General features: G+C 38.3%; 7 non-coding genes across 7 annotated transcripts; all 7 read left to right on the top strand.

Moving 5' to 3' along the window:
- Positions 1-4,320: 4,320 nt before the first annotated feature.
- On the top strand, positions 4,321-4,392 carry trnac-gca (transfer RNA cysteine (anticodon GCA)). Its single transcript has one exon. It is a non-coding gene; the product is annotated as a tRNA-Cys (tRNA).
- Positions 4,393-5,810: 1,418 nt separating this feature from the next.
- On the top strand, positions 5,811-5,882 carry trnac-gca (transfer RNA cysteine (anticodon GCA)). The gene has a single exon. It is a non-coding gene; the product is annotated as a tRNA-Cys (tRNA).
- Positions 5,883-7,300: 1,418 nt separating this feature from the next.
- trnac-gca (transfer RNA cysteine (anticodon GCA)) lies at positions 7,301-7,372 on the top strand. The gene has a single exon. It is a non-coding gene; the product is annotated as a tRNA-Cys (tRNA).
- Positions 7,373-9,542: 2,170 nt separating this feature from the next.
- On the top strand, positions 9,543-9,614 carry trnac-gca (transfer RNA cysteine (anticodon GCA)). The gene has a single exon. It is a non-coding gene; the product is annotated as a tRNA-Cys (tRNA).
- Positions 9,615-11,784: 2,170 nt separating this feature from the next.
- On the top strand, positions 11,785-11,856 carry trnac-gca (transfer RNA cysteine (anticodon GCA)). The gene has a single exon. It is a non-coding gene; the product is annotated as a tRNA-Cys (tRNA).
- Positions 11,857-15,146: 3,290 nt separating this feature from the next.
- Positions 15,147-15,218, top strand: trnac-gca (transfer RNA cysteine (anticodon GCA)). The gene has a single exon. It is a non-coding gene; the product is annotated as a tRNA-Cys (tRNA).
- A 1,418-nt stretch (positions 15,219-16,636) lies between these two features.
- On the top strand, positions 16,637-16,708 carry trnac-gca (transfer RNA cysteine (anticodon GCA)). The gene has a single exon. It is a non-coding gene; the product is annotated as a tRNA-Cys (tRNA).
- The last annotated feature ends 1,392 nt before the right edge of the window (positions 16,709-18,100 follow it).

Raw genomic sequence — 18,100 nt, forward strand, 5'->3', positions numbered from 1 at the left:
CTCAGTCTAACAGTACCAAACAGAGTGGGTAGTCTGCTGCTCTTGAGATCCAGAGGTGTCAGGTAAAAATTTTTTCTATCCATTTGAAATCAAATACATTACTGGTGTGTTTTACAAGAGGGAGAGTTTTTGAAGAGGCAAAATAACTCTCCATCTAAAATGGCCCTTGTTAGACAGTTTTTCCCTCTTACACAGTTTCTGAAAGATGGGGTTTAGCTCAGTGGTAGAGCATTTGACTGCAGATCAAGAGGTCCTAGGTTCAAATCCTGGTGCCCCCTTGATGTCAAGTACTATCTAATTGTATCTTTAGAGTCGGAGTGCTCATTTTCAGGAGTTGTTACTCAATCTAAAATGTCCATCATTTGATGTTTTTTCTCTCAGTCAGACAGTTCCAAACAAAGGTGGAAGTGCGATAGACTTCAGATCAAGAGGACTCAGGTTCTAATCCTTTAGTGAACTTGAAATCAAATACTTTTTAATGTGTGCTTTCAAAGAGAGAGTGTTCTTTATTAGGTTATGTAGATCTCCATCTTAAATGTCCCTTATTAGACAATTTTTGGACATTTTTCCATTAGCGTGGGAAAAGCTCAGTGGTAGAGAATTTGACTGCAGATCAAGCGGTCCCAGTTTCAAATTCTGGTGCCCCCTTAAAATCAAGTGCTTTCTAAGTGTATCTTGACGGTTAGAGTATTCTTTTTTAGATTATGTTACTCAATCTAAAATGTCCCTCATTTGATGTTTTTTCTCTCAGTCTAACAGTACCAAACAGAGTGGGTAGTCTGCTGCTCTTGAGATCCAGAGGTGTCAGGTAATTTTTTTTTCTATCCACTTGAAATCAAATACATTACTGGTGTGTTTTCCAAGAGGGAGAGTTTTTGAAGAGGCAAAATAACTCTCCATCTAAAATGGCCCTTATTAGACAGTTTATCCTTCTTATACAGTTTCTGAAAGAGGGGGTATAGCTCAGTGGTAGAGCATTTGACTGCACATCATTAGGTCCTAGGTTCAAATCCTGGTGCTCCCTTGATGTCAAGTACTATCTAATTGTATCTTGAGAGATAGAGTGCTCATTTTCAGGTGTTGTTCATCAATCTAAAATGTCCCTCATTTGATGTTTTTTCTCTCAGTCTAACAGTACCAAACAGAGTGGGTAGTCTGCTGCTCTTGAGATCCAGAGGTGTCATCAAATTTTTTTTTCTATCCACTTGAAATCAAATACATTACTGGTGTGTTTTCCAAGAGGGAGAGTTTTTGAAGAGGCAAAATAACTCTCCATCTAAAATGGCCCTTGTTAGACAGTTTATCCTTCTTACACAGTTTCTGAAAGAGGGGGTTTAGCTCAGTGGTAGAGCATTTGACTGCAGATCAAGAGGTCCTAGGTTCAAATCCTGGTGCTCCCTTGATGTCAAGTACTATCTAATTGTATCTTGAGAGATAGAGTGCTCATTTTCAGGTGTTGTTCATCAATCTAAAATGTCCCTCATTTGATGTTTTTTCTCTCAGTCTAACAGTACCAAACAGAGTGGGTAGTCTGCTGCTCTTGAGATCCAGAGGTGTCAGCAAATTTTTTTTTCTATCCACTTGAAATCAAATACATTACTGGTGTGTTTTCCAAGAGGGAGAGTTTTTGAAGAGGCAAAATAACTCTCCATCTAAAATGGCCCTTGTTAGACAGTTTATCCTTCTTACACAGTTTCTGAAAGAGGGGGTTTAGCTCAGTGGTAGAGCATTTGAATGCAGATCAAGAGGTCCTAGGTTCAAATCCTGGTGCCCCCTTGATGTCAAGTACTATCTAATTGTATCTTTAGAGTCGGAGTGCTCATTTTCAGGAGTTGTTACTCAATCTAAAATGTCCATCATTTGATGTTTTTTCTCTCAGTCAGACAGTTCCAAACAAAGGTGGAAGTGCGATAGACTTCAGATCAAGAGGACAGGTTCTAATCCTTTAGTGAACTTGAAATCAAATACTATTTAATGTGTGCTTTCAAAGAGAGAGTGTTCTTTATTAGGTTATGTAGATCTCCATCTTAAATGTCCCTTATTAGACACTTTTTGGACATTTTTCCATTAGTGTGGGAAAAGCTTAGTGGTAGAGAATTTGACTGTAGATCAAGCGGTCCCAGTTTCAAATTCTGGTGCCCCCTTAAAATCAAGTGCTTTCTAAGTGTATCTTGACGGTTAGAGTATTCTTTTTTAGATTATGTTACTCAATCTAAAATGTCCCTCATTTGATGTTTTTTCTCTCAGTCTAACAGTACCAAACAGAGTGGGTAGTCTGCTGCTCTTGAGATCCAGAGGTGTCAGGTAATTTTTTTTTCTATCCACTTGAAATCAAATACATTACTGGTGTGTTTTCCAAGAGGGAGAGTTTTTGAAGAGGCAAAATAACTCTCCATCTAAAATGGCCCTTATTAGACAGTTTATCCTTCTTATACAGTTTCTGAAAGAGGGGGTATAGCTCAGTGGTAGAGCATTTGACTGCACATCATTAGGTCCTAGGTTCAAATCCTGGTGCTCCCTTGATGTCAAGTACTATCTAATTGTATCTTGAGAGATAGAGTGCTCATTTTCAGGTGTTGTTCATCAATCTAAAATGTCCCTCATTTGATGTTTTTTCTCTCAGTCTAACAGTACCAAACAGAGTGGGTAGTCTGCTGCTCTTGAGATCCAGAGGTGTCATCAAATTTTTTTTTCTATCCACTTGAAATCAAATACATTACTGGTGTGTTTTCCAAGAGGGAGAGTTTTTGAAGAGGCAAAATAACTCTCCATCTAAAATGGCCCTTGTTAGACAGTTTATCCTTCTTACACAGTTTCTGAAAGAGGGGGTTTAGCTCAGTGGTAGAGCATTTGACTGCAGATCAAGAGGTCCTAGGTTCAAATCCTGGTGCTCCCTTGATGTCAAGTACTATCTAATTGTATCTTGAGAGATAGAGTGCTCATTTTCAGGTGTTGTTCATCAATCTAAAATGTCCCTCATTTGATGTTTTTTCTCTCAGTCTAACAGTACCAAACAGAGTGGGTAGTCTGCTGCTCTTGAGATTCAGAGGTGTCAGCAAATTTTTTTTTCTATCCACTTGAAATCAAATACATTACTGGTGTGTTTTCCAAGAGGGAGAGTTTTTGAAGAGGCAAAATAACTCTCCATCTAAAATGGCCCTTGTTAGACAGTTTATCCTTCTTACACAGTTTCTGAAAGAGGGGGTTTAGCTCAGTGGTAGAGCATTTGAATGCAGATCAAGAGGTCCTAGGTTCAAATCCTGGTGCCCCCTTGATGTCAAGTACTATCTAATTGTATCTTTAGAGTCGGAGTGCTCATTTTCAGGAGTTGTTACTCAATCTAAAATGTCCATCATTTGATGTTTTTTCTCTCAGTCAGACAGTTCCAAACAAAGGTGGAAGTGCGATAGACTTCAGATCAAGAGGACAGGTTCTAATCCTTTAGTGAACTTGAAATCAAATACTATTTAATGTGTGCTTTCAAAGAGAGAGTGTTCTTTATTAGGTTATGTAGATCTCCATCTTAAATGTCCCTTATTAGACACTTTTTGGACATTTTTCCATTAGCGTGGGAAAAGCTTAGTGGTAGAGAATTTGACTGTAGATCAAGCGGTCCCAGTTTCAAATTCTGGTGCCCCCTTAAAATCAAGTGCTTTCTAAGTGTATCTTGACGGTTAGAGTATTCTTTTTTAGATTATGTTACTCAATCTAAAATGTCCCTCATTTGATGTGTTTTCTCTCAGTCTAACAGTACCAAACAGAGTGGGTAGTCTGCTGCTCTTGAGATCCAGAGGTGTCAGGTAAAAATTTTTTCTATCCATTTGAAATCAAATACATTACTGGTGTGTTTTACAAGAGGGAGAGTTTTTGAAGAGGCAAAATAACTCTCCATCTAAAATGGCCCTTGTAAGACAGTTTATCCTTCTTATACAGTATCTGACAGAGGGGGTATAGCTCAGTGGTAGAGCATTTGACTGCAGATCATTAGGTCCTAGGTTCAAATCCTGGTGCTCCCTTGATGTCAAGTACTATCTAATTGTATCTTGAGAGATAGAGTGCTCATTTTCAGGTGTTGTTCATCAATCTAAAATGTCCCTCATTTGATGTTTTTTCTCTCAGTCTAACAGTACCAAACAGAGTGGGTAGTCTGCTGCTCTTGAGATCCAGAGGTGTCAGCAAATTTTTTTTTCTATCCACTTGAAATCAAATACATTACTGGTGTGTTTTCCAAGAGGGAGAGTTTTTGAAGAGGCAAAATAACTCTCCATCTAAAATGGCCCTTGTTAGACAGTTTATCCTTCTTACACAGTTTCTGAAAGAGGGGGTTTAGCTCAGTGGTAGAGCATTTGACTGCAGATCAAGAGGTCCTAGGTTCAAATCCTGGTGCCCCCTTGATGTCAAGTACTATCTAATTGCATCTTTAGAGTCGGAGTGCTCATTTTCAGGAGTTGTTACTCAATCTAAAATGTCCATCATTTGATGTTTTTTCTCTCAGTCAGACAGTTCCAAACAAAGGTGGAAGTGCGATAGACTTCAGATCAAGAGGACAGGTTCTAATCCTTTAGTGAACTTGAAATCAAATACTATTTAATGTGTGCTTTCAAAGAGAGAGTGTTCTTTATTAGGTTATGTAGATCTCCATCTTAAATGTCCCTTATTAGACACTTTTTGGACATTTTTCCATTAGCGTGGGAAAAGCTTAGTGGTAGAGAATTTGACTGTAGATCAAGCGGTCCCAGTTTCAAATTCTGGTGCCCCCTTAAAATCAAGTGCTTTCTAAGTGTATCTTGACGGTTAGAGTATTCTTTTTTAGATTATGTTACTCAATCTAAAATGTCCCTCATTTGATGTGTTTTCTCTCAGTCTAACAGTACCAAACAGAGTGGGTAGTCTGCTGCTCTTGAGATCCAGAGGTGTCAGGTAAAATTTTTTTCTATCCATTTGAAATCAAATACATTACTGGTGTGTTTTACAAGAGGGAGAGTTTTTGAAGAGGCAAAATAACTCTCCATCTAAAATGGCCCTTGTTAGACAGTTTTTCCCTCTTACACAGTTTCTGAAAGATGGGGTTTAGCTCAGTGGTAGAGCATTTGACTGCAGATCAAGAGGTCCTAGGTTCAAATCCTGGTGCCCCCTTGATGTCAAGTACTATCTAATTGTATCTTTAGAGTCGGAGTGCTCATTTTCAGGAGTTGTTACTCAATCTAAAATGTCCATCATTTGATGTTTTTTCTCTCAGTCAGACAGTTCCAAACAAAGGTGGAAGTGCGATAGACTTCAGATCAAGAGGACTCAGGTTCTAATCCTTTAGTGAACTTGAAATCAAATACTTTTTAATGTGTGCTTTCAAAGAGAGAGTGTTCTTTATTAGGTTATGTAGATCTCCATCTTAAATGTCCCTTATTAGACAATTTTTGGACATTTTTCCATTAGCGTGGGAAAAGCTCAGTGGTAGAGAATTTGACTGCAGATCAAGCGGTCCCAGTTTCAAATTCTGGTGCCCCCTTAAAATCAAGTGCTTTCTAAGTGTATCTTGACGGTTAGAGTATTCTTTTTTAGATTATGTTACTCAATCTAAAATGTCCCTCATTTGATGTTTTTTCTCTCAGTCTAACAGTACCAAACAGAGTGGGTAGTCTGCTGCTCTTGAGATCCAGAGGTGTCAGCAAATTTTTTTTTCTATCCACTTGAAATCAAATACATTACTGGTGTGTTTTCCAAGAGGGAGAGTTTTTGAAGAGGCAAAATAACTCTCCATCTAAAATGGCCCTTGTTAGACAGTTTATCCTTCTTACACAGTTTCTGAAAGAGGGGGTTTAGCTCAGTGGTAGAGCATTTGACTGCAGATCAAGAGGTCCTAGGTTCAAATCCTGGTGCCCCCTTGATGTCAAGTACTATCTAATTGCATCTTTAGAGTCGGAGTTCTCATTTTCAGGAGTTGTTACTCAATCTAAAATGTCCATCATTTGATGTTTTTTCTCTCAGTCAGACAGTTCCAAACAAAGGTGGAAGTGCGATAGACTTCAGATCAAGAGGACAGGTTCTAATCCTTTAGTGAACTTGAAATCAAATACTATTTAATGTGTGCTTTCAAAGAGAGAGTGTTCTTTATTAGGTTATGTAGATCTCCATCTTAAATGTCCCTTATTAGACACTTTTTGGACATTTTTCCATTAGCGTGGGAAAAGCTTAGTGGTAGAGAATTTGACTGTAGATCAAGCGGTCCCAGTTTCAAATTCTGGTGCCCCCTTAAAATCAAGTGCTTTCTAAGTGTATCTTGACGGTTAGAGTATTCTTTTTTAGATTATGTTACTCAATCTAAAATGTCCCTCATTTGATGTGTTTTCTCTCAGTCTAACAGTACCAAACAGAGTGGGTAGTCTGCTGCTCTTGAGATCCAGAGGTGTCAGGTAAAAATTTTTTCTATCCATTTGAAATCAAATACATTACTGGTGTGTTTTACAAGAGGGAGAGTTTTTGAAGAGGCAAAATAACTCTCCATCTAAAATGGCCCTTGTTAGACAGTTTTTCCCTCTTACACAGTTTCTGAAAGATGGGGTTTAGCTCAGTGGTAGAGCATTTGACTGCAGATCAAGAGGTCCTAGGTTCAAATCCTGGTGCCCCCTTGATGTCAAGTACTATCTAATTGTATCTTTAGAGTCGGAGTGCTCATTTTCAGGAGTTGTTACTCAATCTAAAATGTCCATCATTTGATGTTTTTTCTCTCAGTCAGACAGTTCCAAACAAAGGTGGAAGTGCGATAGACTTCAGATCAAGAGGACTCAGGTTCTAATCCTTTAGTGAACTTGAAATCAAATACTTTTTAATGTGTGCTTTCAAAGAGAGAGTGTTCTTTATTAGGTTATGTAGATCTCCATCTTAAATGTCCCTTATTAGACAATTTTTGGACATTTTTCCATTAGCGTGGGAAAAGCTCAGTGGTAGAGAATTTGACTGCTGATCAAGCGGTCCCAGTTTCAAATTCTGGTGCCCCCTTAAAATCAAGTGCTTTCTAAGTGTATCTTGACGGTTAGAGTATTCTTTTTTAGATTATGTTACTCAATCTAAAATGTCCCTCATTTGATGTTTTTTCTCTCAGTCTAACAGTACCAAACAGAGTGGGTAGTCTGCTGCTCTTGAGATCCAGAGGTGTCAGCAAATTTTTTTTTCTATCCACTTGAAATCAAATACATTACTGGTGTGTTTTCCAAGAGGGAGAGTTTTTGAAGAGGCAAAATAACTCTCCATCTAAAATGGCCCTTGTTAGACAGTTTATCCTTCTTACACAGTTTCTGAAAGAGGGGGTTTAGCTCAGTGGTAGAGCATTTGACTGCAGATCAAGAGGTCCTAGGTTCAAATCCTGGTGCCCCCTTGATGTCAAGTACTATCTAATTGTATCTTTAGAGTCGGAGTGCTCATTTTCAGGAGTTGTTACTCAATCTAAAATGTCCATCATTTGATGTTTTTTCTCTCAGTCAGACAGTTCCAAACAAAGGTGGAAGTGCGATAGACTTCAGATCAAGAGGACAGGTTCTAATCCTTTAGTGAACTTGAAATCAAATACTATTTAATGTGTGCTTTCAAAGAGAGAGTGTTCTTTATTAGGTTATGTAGATCTCCATCTTAAATGTCCCTTATTAGACACTTTTTGGACATTTTTCCATTAGCGTGGGAAAAGCTTAGTGGTAGAGAATTTGACTGTAGATCAAGCGGTCCCAGTTTCAAATTCTGGTGCCCCCTTAAAATCAAGTGCTTTCTAAGTGTATCTTGACGGTTAGAGTATTCTTTTTTAGATTATGTTACTCAATCTAAAATGTCCCTCATTTGATGTGTTTTCTCTCAGTCTAACAGTACCAAACAGAGTGGGTAGTCTGCTGCTCTTGAGATCCAGAGGTGTCAGGTAAATTTTTTTTCTATCCATTTGAAATCAAATACATTACTGGTGTGTTTTACAAGAGGGAGAGTTTTTGAAGAGGCAAAATAACTCTCCATCTAAAATGGCCCTTGTTAGACAGTTTTTCCCTCTTACACAGTTTCTGAAAGATGGGGTTTAGCTCAGTGGTAGAGCATTTGACTGCAGATCAAGAGGTCCTAGGTTCAAATCCTGGTGCCCCCTTGATGTCAAGTACTATCTAATTGTATCTTTAGAGTCGGAGTGCTCATTTTCAGGAGTTGTTACTCAATCTAAAATGTCCATCATTTGATGTTTTTTCTCTCAGTCAGACAGTTCCAAACAAAGGTGGAAGTGCGATAGACTTCAGATCAAGAGGACTCAGGTTCTAATCCTTTAGTGAACTTGAAATCAAATACTTTTTAATGTGTGCTTTCAAAGAGAGAGTGTTCTTTATTAGGTTATGTAGATCTCCATCTTAAATGTCCCTTATTAGACAATTTTTGGACATTTTTCCATTAGCGTGGGAAAAGCTCAGTGGTAGAGAATTTGACTGCAGATCAAGCGGTCCCAGTTTCAAATTCTGGTGCCCCCTTAAAATCAAGTGCTTTCTAAGTGTATCTTGACGGTTAGAGTATTCTTTTTTAGATTATGTTACTCAATCTAAAATGTCCCTCATTTGATGTTTTTTCTCTCAGTCTAACAGTACCAAACAGAGTGGGTAGTCTGCTGCTCTTGAGATCCAGAGGTGTCAGGTAATTTTTTCTTCTATCCACTTGAAATCAAATACATTACTGGTGTGTTTTCCAAGAGGGAGAGTTTTTGAAGAGGCAAAATAACTCTCCATCTAAAATGGCCCTTATTAGACAGTTTATCCTTCTTATACAGTTTCTGAAAGAGGGGGTATAGCTCAGTGGTAGAGCATTTGACTGCACATCATTAGGTCCTAGGTTCAAATCCTGGTGCTCCCTTGATGTCAAGTACTATCTAATTGTATCTTGAGAGATAGAGTGCTCATTTTCAGGTGTTGTTCATCAATCTAAAATGTCCCTCATTTGATGTTTTTTCTCTCAGTCTAACAGTACCAAACAGAGTGGGTAGTCTGCTGCTCTTGAGATCCAGAGGTGTCAGGTAATTTTTTTTTCTATCCACTTGAAATCAAATACATTACTGGTGTGTTTTCCAAGAGGGAGAGTTTTTGAAGAGGCAAAATAACTCTCCATCTAAAATGGCCCTTATTAGACAGTTTATCCTTCTTATACAGTTTCTGAAAGAGGGGGTATAGCTCAGTGGTAGAGCATTTGACTGCACATCATTAGGTCCTAGGTTCAAATCCTGGTGCTCCCTTGATGTCAAGTACTATCTAATTGTATCTTGAGAGATAGAGTGCTCATTTTCAGGTGTTGTTCATCAATCTAAAATGTCCCTCATTTGATGTTTTTTCTCTCAGTCTAACAGTACCAAACAGAGTGGGTAGTCTGCTGCTCTTGAGATCCAGAGGTGTCAGCAAATTTTTTTTTCTATCCACTTGAAATCAAATACATTACTGGTGTGTTTTCCAAGAGGGAGAGTTTTTGAAGAGGCAAAATAACTCTCCATCTAAAATGGCCCTTGTTAGACAGTTTATCCTTCTTACACAGTTTCTGAAAGAGGGGGTTTAGCTCAGTGGTAGAGCATTTGACTGCAGATCAAGAGGTCCTAGGTTCAAATCCTGGTGCCCCCTTGATGTCAAGTACTATCTAATTGTATCTTTAGAGTCGGAGTGCTCATTTTCAGGAGTTGTTACTCAATCTAAAATGTCCATCATTTGATGTTTTTTCTCTCAGTCAGACAGTTCCAAACAAAGGTGGAAGTGCGATAGACTTCAGATCAAGAGGACAGGTTCTAATCCTTTAGTGAACTTGAAATCAAATACTATTTAATGTGTGCTTTCAAAGAGAGAGTGTTCTTTATTAGGTTATGTAGATCTCCATCTTAAATGTCCCTTATTAGACACTTTTTGGACATTTTTCCATTAGCGTGGGAAAAGCTTAGTGGTAGAGAATTTGACTGTAGATCAAGCGGTCCCAGTTTCAAATTCTGGTGCCCCCTTAAAATCAAGTGCTTTCTAAGTGTATCTTGACGGTTAGAGTATTCTTTTTTAGATTATGTTACTCAATCTAAAATGTCCCTCATTTGATGTGTTTTCTCTCAGTCTAACAGTACCAAACAGAGTGGGTAGTCTGCTGCTCTTGAGATCCAGAGGTGTCAGGTAAAATTTTTTTCTATCCATTTGAAATCAAATACATTACTGGTGTGTTTTACAAGAGGGAGAGTTTTTGAAGAGGCAAAATAACTCTCCATCTAAAATGGCCCTTGTTAGACAGTTTTTCCCTCTTACACAGTTTCTGAAAGATGGGGTTTAGCTCAGTGGTAGAGCATTTGACTGCAGATCAAGAGGTCCTAGGTTCAAATCCTGGTGCCCCCTTGATGTCAAGTACTATCTAATTGTATCTTTAGAGTCGGAGTGCTCATTTTCAGGAGTTGTTACTCAATCTAAAATGTCCATCATTTGATGTTTTTTCTCTCAGTCAGACAGTTCCAAACAAAGGTGGAAGTGCGATAGACTTCAGATCAAGAGGACTCAGGTTCTAATCCTTTAGTGAACTTGAAATCAAATACTTTTTAATGTGTGCTTTCAAAGAGAGAGTGTTCTTTATTAGGTTATGTAGATCTCCATCTTAAATGTCCCTTATTAGACAATTTTTGGACATTTTTCCATTAGCGTGGGAAAAGCTCAGTGGTAGAGAATTTGACTGCAGATCAAGCGGTCCCAGTTTCAAATTCTGGTGCCCCCTTAAAATCAAGTGCTTTCTAAGTGTATCTTGACGGTTAGAGTATTCTTTTTTAGATTATGTTACTCAATCTAAAATGTCCCTCATTTGATGTTTTTTCTCTCAGTCTAACAGTACCAAACAGAGTGGGTAGTCTGCTGCTCTTGAGATCCAGAGGTGTCAGGTAATTTTTTCTTCTATCCACTTGAAATCAAATACATTACTGGTGTGTTTTCCAAGAGGGAGAGTTTTTGAAGAGGCAAAATAACTCTCCATCTAAAATGGCCCTTATTAGACAGTTTATCCTTCTTATACAGTTTCTGAAAGAGGGGGTATAGCTCAGTGGTAGAGCATTTGACTGCACATCATTAGGTCCTAGGTTCAAATCCTGGTGCTCCCTTGATGTCAAGTACTATCTAATTGTATCTTGAGAGATAGAGTGCTCATTTTCAGGTGTTGTTCATCAATCTAAAATGTCCCTCATTTGATGTTTTTTCTCTCAGTCTAACAGTACCAAACAGAGTGGGTAGTCTGCTGCTCTTGAGATCCAGAGGTGTCAGGTAATTTTTTTTTCTATCCACTTGAAATCAAATACATTACTGGTGTGTTTTCCAAGAGGGAGAGTTTTTGAAGAGGCAAAATAACTCTCCATCTAAAATGGCCCTTATTAGACAGTTTATCCTTCTTATACAGTTTCTGAAAGAGGGGGTATAGCTCAGTGGTAGAGCATTTGACTGCACATCATTAGGTCCTAGGTTCAAATCCTGGTGCTCCCTTGATGTCAAGTACTATCTAATTGTATCTTGAGAGATAGAGTGCTCATTTTCAGGTGTTGTTCATCAATCTAAAATGTCCCTCATTTGATGTTTTTTCTCTCAGTCTAACAGTACCAAACAGAGTGGGTAGTCTGCTGCTCTTGAGATCCAGAGGTGTCAGCAAATTTTTTTTTCTATCCACTTGAAATCAAATACATTACTGGTGTGTTTTCCAAGAGGGAGAGTTTTTGAAGAGGCAAAATAACTCTCCATCTAAAATGGCCCTTGTTAGACAGTTTATCCTTCTTACACAGTTTCTGAAAGAGGGGGTTTAGCTCAGTGGTAGAGCATTTGACTGCAGATCAAGAGGTCCTAGGTTCAAATCCTGGTGCCCCCTTGATGTCAAGTACTATCTAATTGTATCTTTAGAGTCGGAGTGCTCATTTTCAGGAGTTGTTACTCAATCTAAAATGTCCATCATTTGATGTTTTTTCTCTCAGTCAGACAGTTCCAAACAAAGGTGGAAGTGCGATAGACTTCAGATCAAGAGGACAGGTTCTAATCCTTTAGTGAACTTGAAATCAAATACTATTTAATGTGTGCTTTCAAAGAGAGAGTGTTCTTTATTAGGTTATGTAGATCTCCATCTTAAATGTCCCTTATTAGACACTTTTTGGACATTTTTCCATTAGCGTGGGAAAAGCTTAGTGGTAGAGAATTTGACTGTAGATCAAGCGGTCCCAGTTTCAAATTCTGGTGCCCCCTTAAAATCAAGTGCTTTCTAAGTGTATCTTGACGGTTAGAGTATTCTTTTTTAGATTATGTTACTCAATCTAAAATGTCCCTCATTTGATGTGTTTTCTCTCAGTCTAACAGTACCAAACAGAGTGGGTAGTCTGCTGCTCTTGAGATCCAGAGGTGTCAGGTAAAAAATTTTTCTATCCATTTGAAATCAAATACATTACTGGTGTGTTTTACAAGAGGGAGAGTTTTTGAAGAGGCAAAATAACTCTCCATCTAAAATGGCCCTTGTTAGACAGTTTTTCCCTCTTACACAGTTTCTGAAAGATGGGGTTTAGCTCAGTGGTAGAGCATTTGACTGCAGATCAAGAGGTCCTAGGTTCAAATCCTGGTGCCCCCTTGATGTCAAGTACTATCTAATTGTATCTTTAGAGTCGGAGTGCTCATTTTCAGGAGTTGTTACTCAATCTAAAATGTCCATCATTTGATGTTTTTTCTCTCAGTCAGACAGTTCCAAACAAAGGTGGAAGTGCGATAGACTTCAGATCAAGAGGACTCAGGTTCTAATCCTTTAGTGAACTTGAAATCAAATACTTTTTAATGTGTGCTTTCAAAGAGAGAGTGTTCTTTATTAGGTTATGTAGATCTCCATCTTAAATGTCCCTTATTAGACAATTTTTGGACATTTTTCCATTAGCGTGGGAAAAGCTCAGTGGTAGAGAATTTGACTGCAGATCAAGCGGTCCCAGTTTCAAATTCTGGTGCCCCCTTAAAATCAAGTGCTTTCTAAGTGTATCTTGACGGTTAGAGTATTCTTTTTTAGATTATGTTACTCAATCTAAAATGTCCCTCATTTGATGTTTTTTCTCTCAGTCTAACAGTACCAAACAGAGTGGGTAGTCTGCTGCTCTTGAGATCCAGAGGTGTCAGGTAATTTTTTTTTCTATCCACTTGAAATCAAATACATTACTGGTGTGTTTTCCAAGAGGGAGAGTTTTTGAAGAGGCAAAATAACTCTCCATCTAAAATGGCCCTTATTAGACAGTTTATCCTTCTTATACAGTTTCTGAAAGAGGGGGTATAGCTCAGTGGTAGAGCATTTGACTGCACATCATTAGGTCCTAGGTTCAAATCCTGGTGCTCCCTTGATGTCAAGTACTATCTAATTGTATCTTGAGAGATAGAGTGCTCATTTTCAGGTGTTGTTCATCAATCTAAAATGTCCCTCATTTGATGTTTTTTCTCTCAGTCTAACAGTACCAAACAGAGTGGGTAGTCTGCTGCTCTTGAGATCCAGAGGTGTCATCAAATTTTTTTTTCTATCCACTTGAAATCAAATACATTACTGGTGTGTTTTCCAAGAGGGAGAGTTTTTGAAGAGGCAAAATAACTCTCCATCTAAAATGGCCCTTGTTAGACAGTTTATCCTTCTTACACAGTTTCTGAAAGAGGGGGTTTAGCTCAGTGGTAGAGCATTTGACTGCAGATCAAGAGGTCCTAGGTTCAAATCCTGGTGCTCCCTTGATGTCAAGTACTATCTAATTGTATCTTGAGAGATAGAGTGCTCATTTTCAGGTGTTGTTCATCAATCTAAAATGTCCCTCACTTGATGTTTTTTCTCTCAGTCTAACAGTACCAAACAGAGTGGGTAGTCTGCTGCTCTTGAGATCCAGAGGTGTCAGCAAATTTTTTTTTCTATCCACTTGAAATCAAATACATTACTGGTGTGTTTTCCAAGAGGGAGAGTTTTTGAAGAGGCAAAATAACTCTCCATCTAAAATGGCCCTTGTTAGACAGTTTATCCTTCTTACACAGTTTCTGAAAGAGGGGGTTTAGCTCAGTGGTAGAGCATTTGAATGCAGATCAAGAGGTCCTAGGTTCAAATCCTGGTGCCCCCTTGATGTCAAGTACTATCTAATTGTATCTTTAGAGTCGGAGTGCTCATTTTCAGGAGTTGTTACTCAATCTAAAATGTCCATCATTTGATGTTTTTTCTCTCAGTCAGACAGTTCCAAACAAAGGTGGAAGTGCGATAGACTTCAGATCAAGAGGACAGGTTCTAATCCTTTAGTGAACTTGAAATCAAATACTATTTAATGTGTGCTTTCAAAGAGAGAGTGTTCTTTATTAGGTTATGTAGATCTCCATCTTAAATGTCCCTTATTAGACACTTTTTGGACATTTTTCCATTAGCGTGGGAAAAGCTTAGTGGTAGAGAATTTGACTGTAGATCAAGCGGTCCCAGTTTCAAATTCTGGTGCCCCCTTAAAATCAAGTGCTTTCTAAGTGTATCTTGACGGTTAGAGTATTCTTTTTTAGATTATGTTACTCAATCTAAAATGTCCCTCATTTGATGTGTTTTCTCTCAGTCTAACAGTACCAAACAGAGTGGGTAGTCTGCTGCTCTTGAGATCCAGAGGTGTCAGGTAAAAATTTTTTCTATCCATTTGAAATCAAATACATTACTGGTGTGTTTTACAAGAGGGAGAGTTTTTGAAGAGGCAAAATAACTCTCCATCTAAAATGGCCCTTGTAAGACAGTTTATCCTTCTTATACAGTTTCTGACAGAGGGGGTATAGCTCAGTGGTAGAGCATTTGACTGCAGATCATTAGGTCCTAGGTTCAAATCCTGGTGCTCCCTTGATGTCAAGTACTATCTAATTGTATCTTGAGAGATAGAGTGCTCATTTTCAGGTGTTGTTCATCAATCTAAAATGTCCCTCATTTGATGTTTTTTCTCTCAGTCTAACAGTACCAAACAGAGTGGGTAGTCTGCTGCTCTTGAGATCCAGAGGTGTCAGCAAATTTTTTTTTCTATCCACTTGAAATCAAATACATTACTGGTGTGTTTTCCAAGAGGGAGAGTTTTTGAAGAGGCAAAATAACTCTCCATCTAAAATGGCCCTTGTTAGACAGTTTATCCTTCTTACACAGTTTCTGAAAGAGGGGGTTTAGCTCAGTGGTAGAGCATTTGACTGCAGATCAAGAGGTCCTAGGTTCAAATCCTGGTGCCCCCTTGATGTCAAGTACTATCTAATTGCATCTTTAGAGTCGGAGTGCTCATTTTCAGGAGTTGTTACTCAATCTAAAATGTCCATCATTTGATGTTTTTTCTCTCAGTCAGACAGTTCCAAACAAAGGTGGAAGTGCGATAGACTTCAGATCAAGAGGACAGGTTCTAATCCTTTAGTGAACTTGAAATCAAATACTATTTAATGTGTGCTTTCAAAGAGAGAGTGTTCTTTATTAGGTTATGTAGATCTCCATCTTAAATGTCCCTTATTAGACACTTTTTGGACATTTTTCCATTAGCGTGGGAAAAGCTTAGTGGTAGAGAATTTGACTGTAGATCAAGCGGTCCCAGTTTCAAATTCTGGTGCCCCCTTAAAATCAAGTGCTTTCTAAGTGTATCTTGACGGTTAGAGTATTCTTTTTTAGATTATGTTACTCAATCTAAAATGTCCCTCATTTGATGTGTTTTCTCTCAGTCTAACAGTACCAAACAGAGTGGGTAGTCTGCTGCTCTTGAGATCCAGAGGTGTCAGGTAAAATTTTTTTCTATCCATTTGAAATCAAATACATTACTGGTGTGTTTTACAAGAGGGAGAGTTTTTGAAGAGGCAAAATAACTCTCCATCTAAAATGGCCCTTGTTAGACAGTTTTTCCCTCTTACACAGTTTCTGAAAGATGGGGTTTAGCTCAGTGGTAGAGCATTTGACTGCAGATCAAGAGGTCCTAGGTTCAAATCCTGGTGCCCCCTTGATGTCAAGTACTATCTAATTGTATCTTTAGAGTCGGAGTGCTCATTTTCAGGAGTTGTTACTCAATCTAAAATGTCCATCATTTGATGTTTTTTCTCTCAGTCAGACAGTTCCAAACAAAGGTGGAAGTGCGATAGACTTCAGATCAAGAGGACTCAGGTTCTAATCCTTTAGTGAACTTGAAATCAAATACTTTTTAATGTGTGCTTTCAAAGAGAGAGTGTTCTTTATTAGGTTATGTAGATCTCCATCTTAAATGTCCCTTATTAGACAATTTTTGGACATTTTTCCATTAGCGTGGGAAAAGCTCAGTGGTAGAGAATTTGACTGCAGATCAAGCGGTCCCAGTTTCAAATTCTGGTGCCCCCTTAAAATCAAGTGCTTTCTAAGTGTATCTTGACGGTTAGAGTATTCTTTTTTAGATTATGTTACTCAATCTAAAATGTCCCTCATTTGATGTTTTTTCTCTCAGTCTAACAGTACCAAACAGAGTGGGTAGTCTGCTGCTCTTGAGATCCAGAGGTGTCAGCAAATTTTTTTTTCTATCCACTTGAAATCAAATACATTACTGGTGTGTTTTCCAAGAGGGAGAGTTTTTGAAGAGGCAAAATAACTCTCCATCTAAAATGGCCCTTGTTAGACAGTTTATCCTTCTTACACAGTTTCTGAAAGAGGGGGTTTAGCTCAGTGGTAGAGCATTTGACTGCAGATCAAGAGGTCCTAGGTTCAAATCCTGGTGCCCCCTTGATGTCAAGTACTATCTAATTGTATCTTTAGAGTCGGAGTGCTCATTTTCAGGAGTTGTTACTCAATCTAAAATGTCCATCATTTGATGTTTTTTCTCTCAGTCAGACAGTTCCAAACAAAGGTGGAAGTGCGATAGACTTCAGATCAAGAGGACAGGTTCTAATCCTTTAGTGAACTTGAAATCAAATACTATTTAATGTGTGCTTTCAAAGAGAGAGTGTTCTTTATTAGGTTATGTAGATCTCCATCTTAAATGTCCCTTATTAGACACTTTTTGGACATTTTTCCATTAGCGTGGGAAAAGCTTAGTGGTAGAGAATTTGACTGTAGATCAAGCGGTCCCAGTTTCAAATTCTGGTGCCCCCTTAAAATCAAGTGCTTTCTAAGTGTATCTTGACGGTTAGAGTATTCTTTTTTAGATTATGTTACTCAATCTAAAATGTCCCTCATTTGATGTGTTTTCTCTCAGTCTAACAGTACCAAACAGAGTGGGTAGTCTGCTGCTCTTGAGATCCAGAGGTGTCAGGTAAAATTTTTTTCTATCCATTTGAAATCAAATACATTACTGGTGTGTTTTACAAGAGGGAGAGTTTTTGAAGAGGCAAAATAACTCTCCATCTAAAATGGCCCTTGTTAGACAGTTTTTCCCTCTTACACAGTTTCTGAAAGATGGGGTTTAGCTCAGTGGTAGAGCATTTGACTGCAGATCAAGAGGTCCTAGGTTCAAATCCTGGTGCCCCCTTGATGTCAAGTACTATCTAATTGTATCTTTAGAGTCGGAGTGCTCATTTTCAGGAGTTGTTACTCAATCTAAAATGTCCATCATTTGATGTTTTTTCTCTCAGTCAGACAGTTCCAAACAAAGGTGGAAGTGCGATAGACTTCAGATCAAGAGGACTCAGGTTCTAATCCTTTAGTGAACTTGAAATCAAATACTTTTTAATGTGTGCTTTCAAAGAGAGAGTGTTCTTTATTAGGTTATGTAGATCTCCATCTTAAATGTCCCTTATTAGACAATTTTTGGACATTTTTCCATTAGCGTGGGAAAAGCTCAGTGGTAGAGAATTTGACTGCAGATCAAGCGGTCCCAGTTTCAAATTCTGGTGCCCCCTTAAAATCAAGTGCTTTCTAAGTGTATCTTGACGGTTAGAGTATTCTTTTTTAGATTATGTTACTCAATCTAAAATGTCCCTCATTTGATGTTTTTTCTCTCAGTCTAACAGTACCAAACAGAGTGGGTAGTCTGCTGCTCTTGAGATCCAGAGGTGTCAGGTAATTTTTTCTTCTATCCACTTGAAATCAAATACATTACTGGTGTGTTTTCCAAGAGGGAGAGTTTTTGAAGAGGCAAAATAACTCTCCATCTAAAATGGCCCTTATTAGACAGTTT

This window comes from Salvelinus fontinalis, chromosome 29, assembly GCF_029448725.1.
Source record: "Salvelinus fontinalis isolate EN_2023a chromosome 29, ASM2944872v1, whole genome shotgun sequence".
Taxonomy (NCBI): domain Eukaryota; kingdom Metazoa; phylum Chordata; class Actinopteri; order Salmoniformes; family Salmonidae; genus Salvelinus; species Salvelinus fontinalis.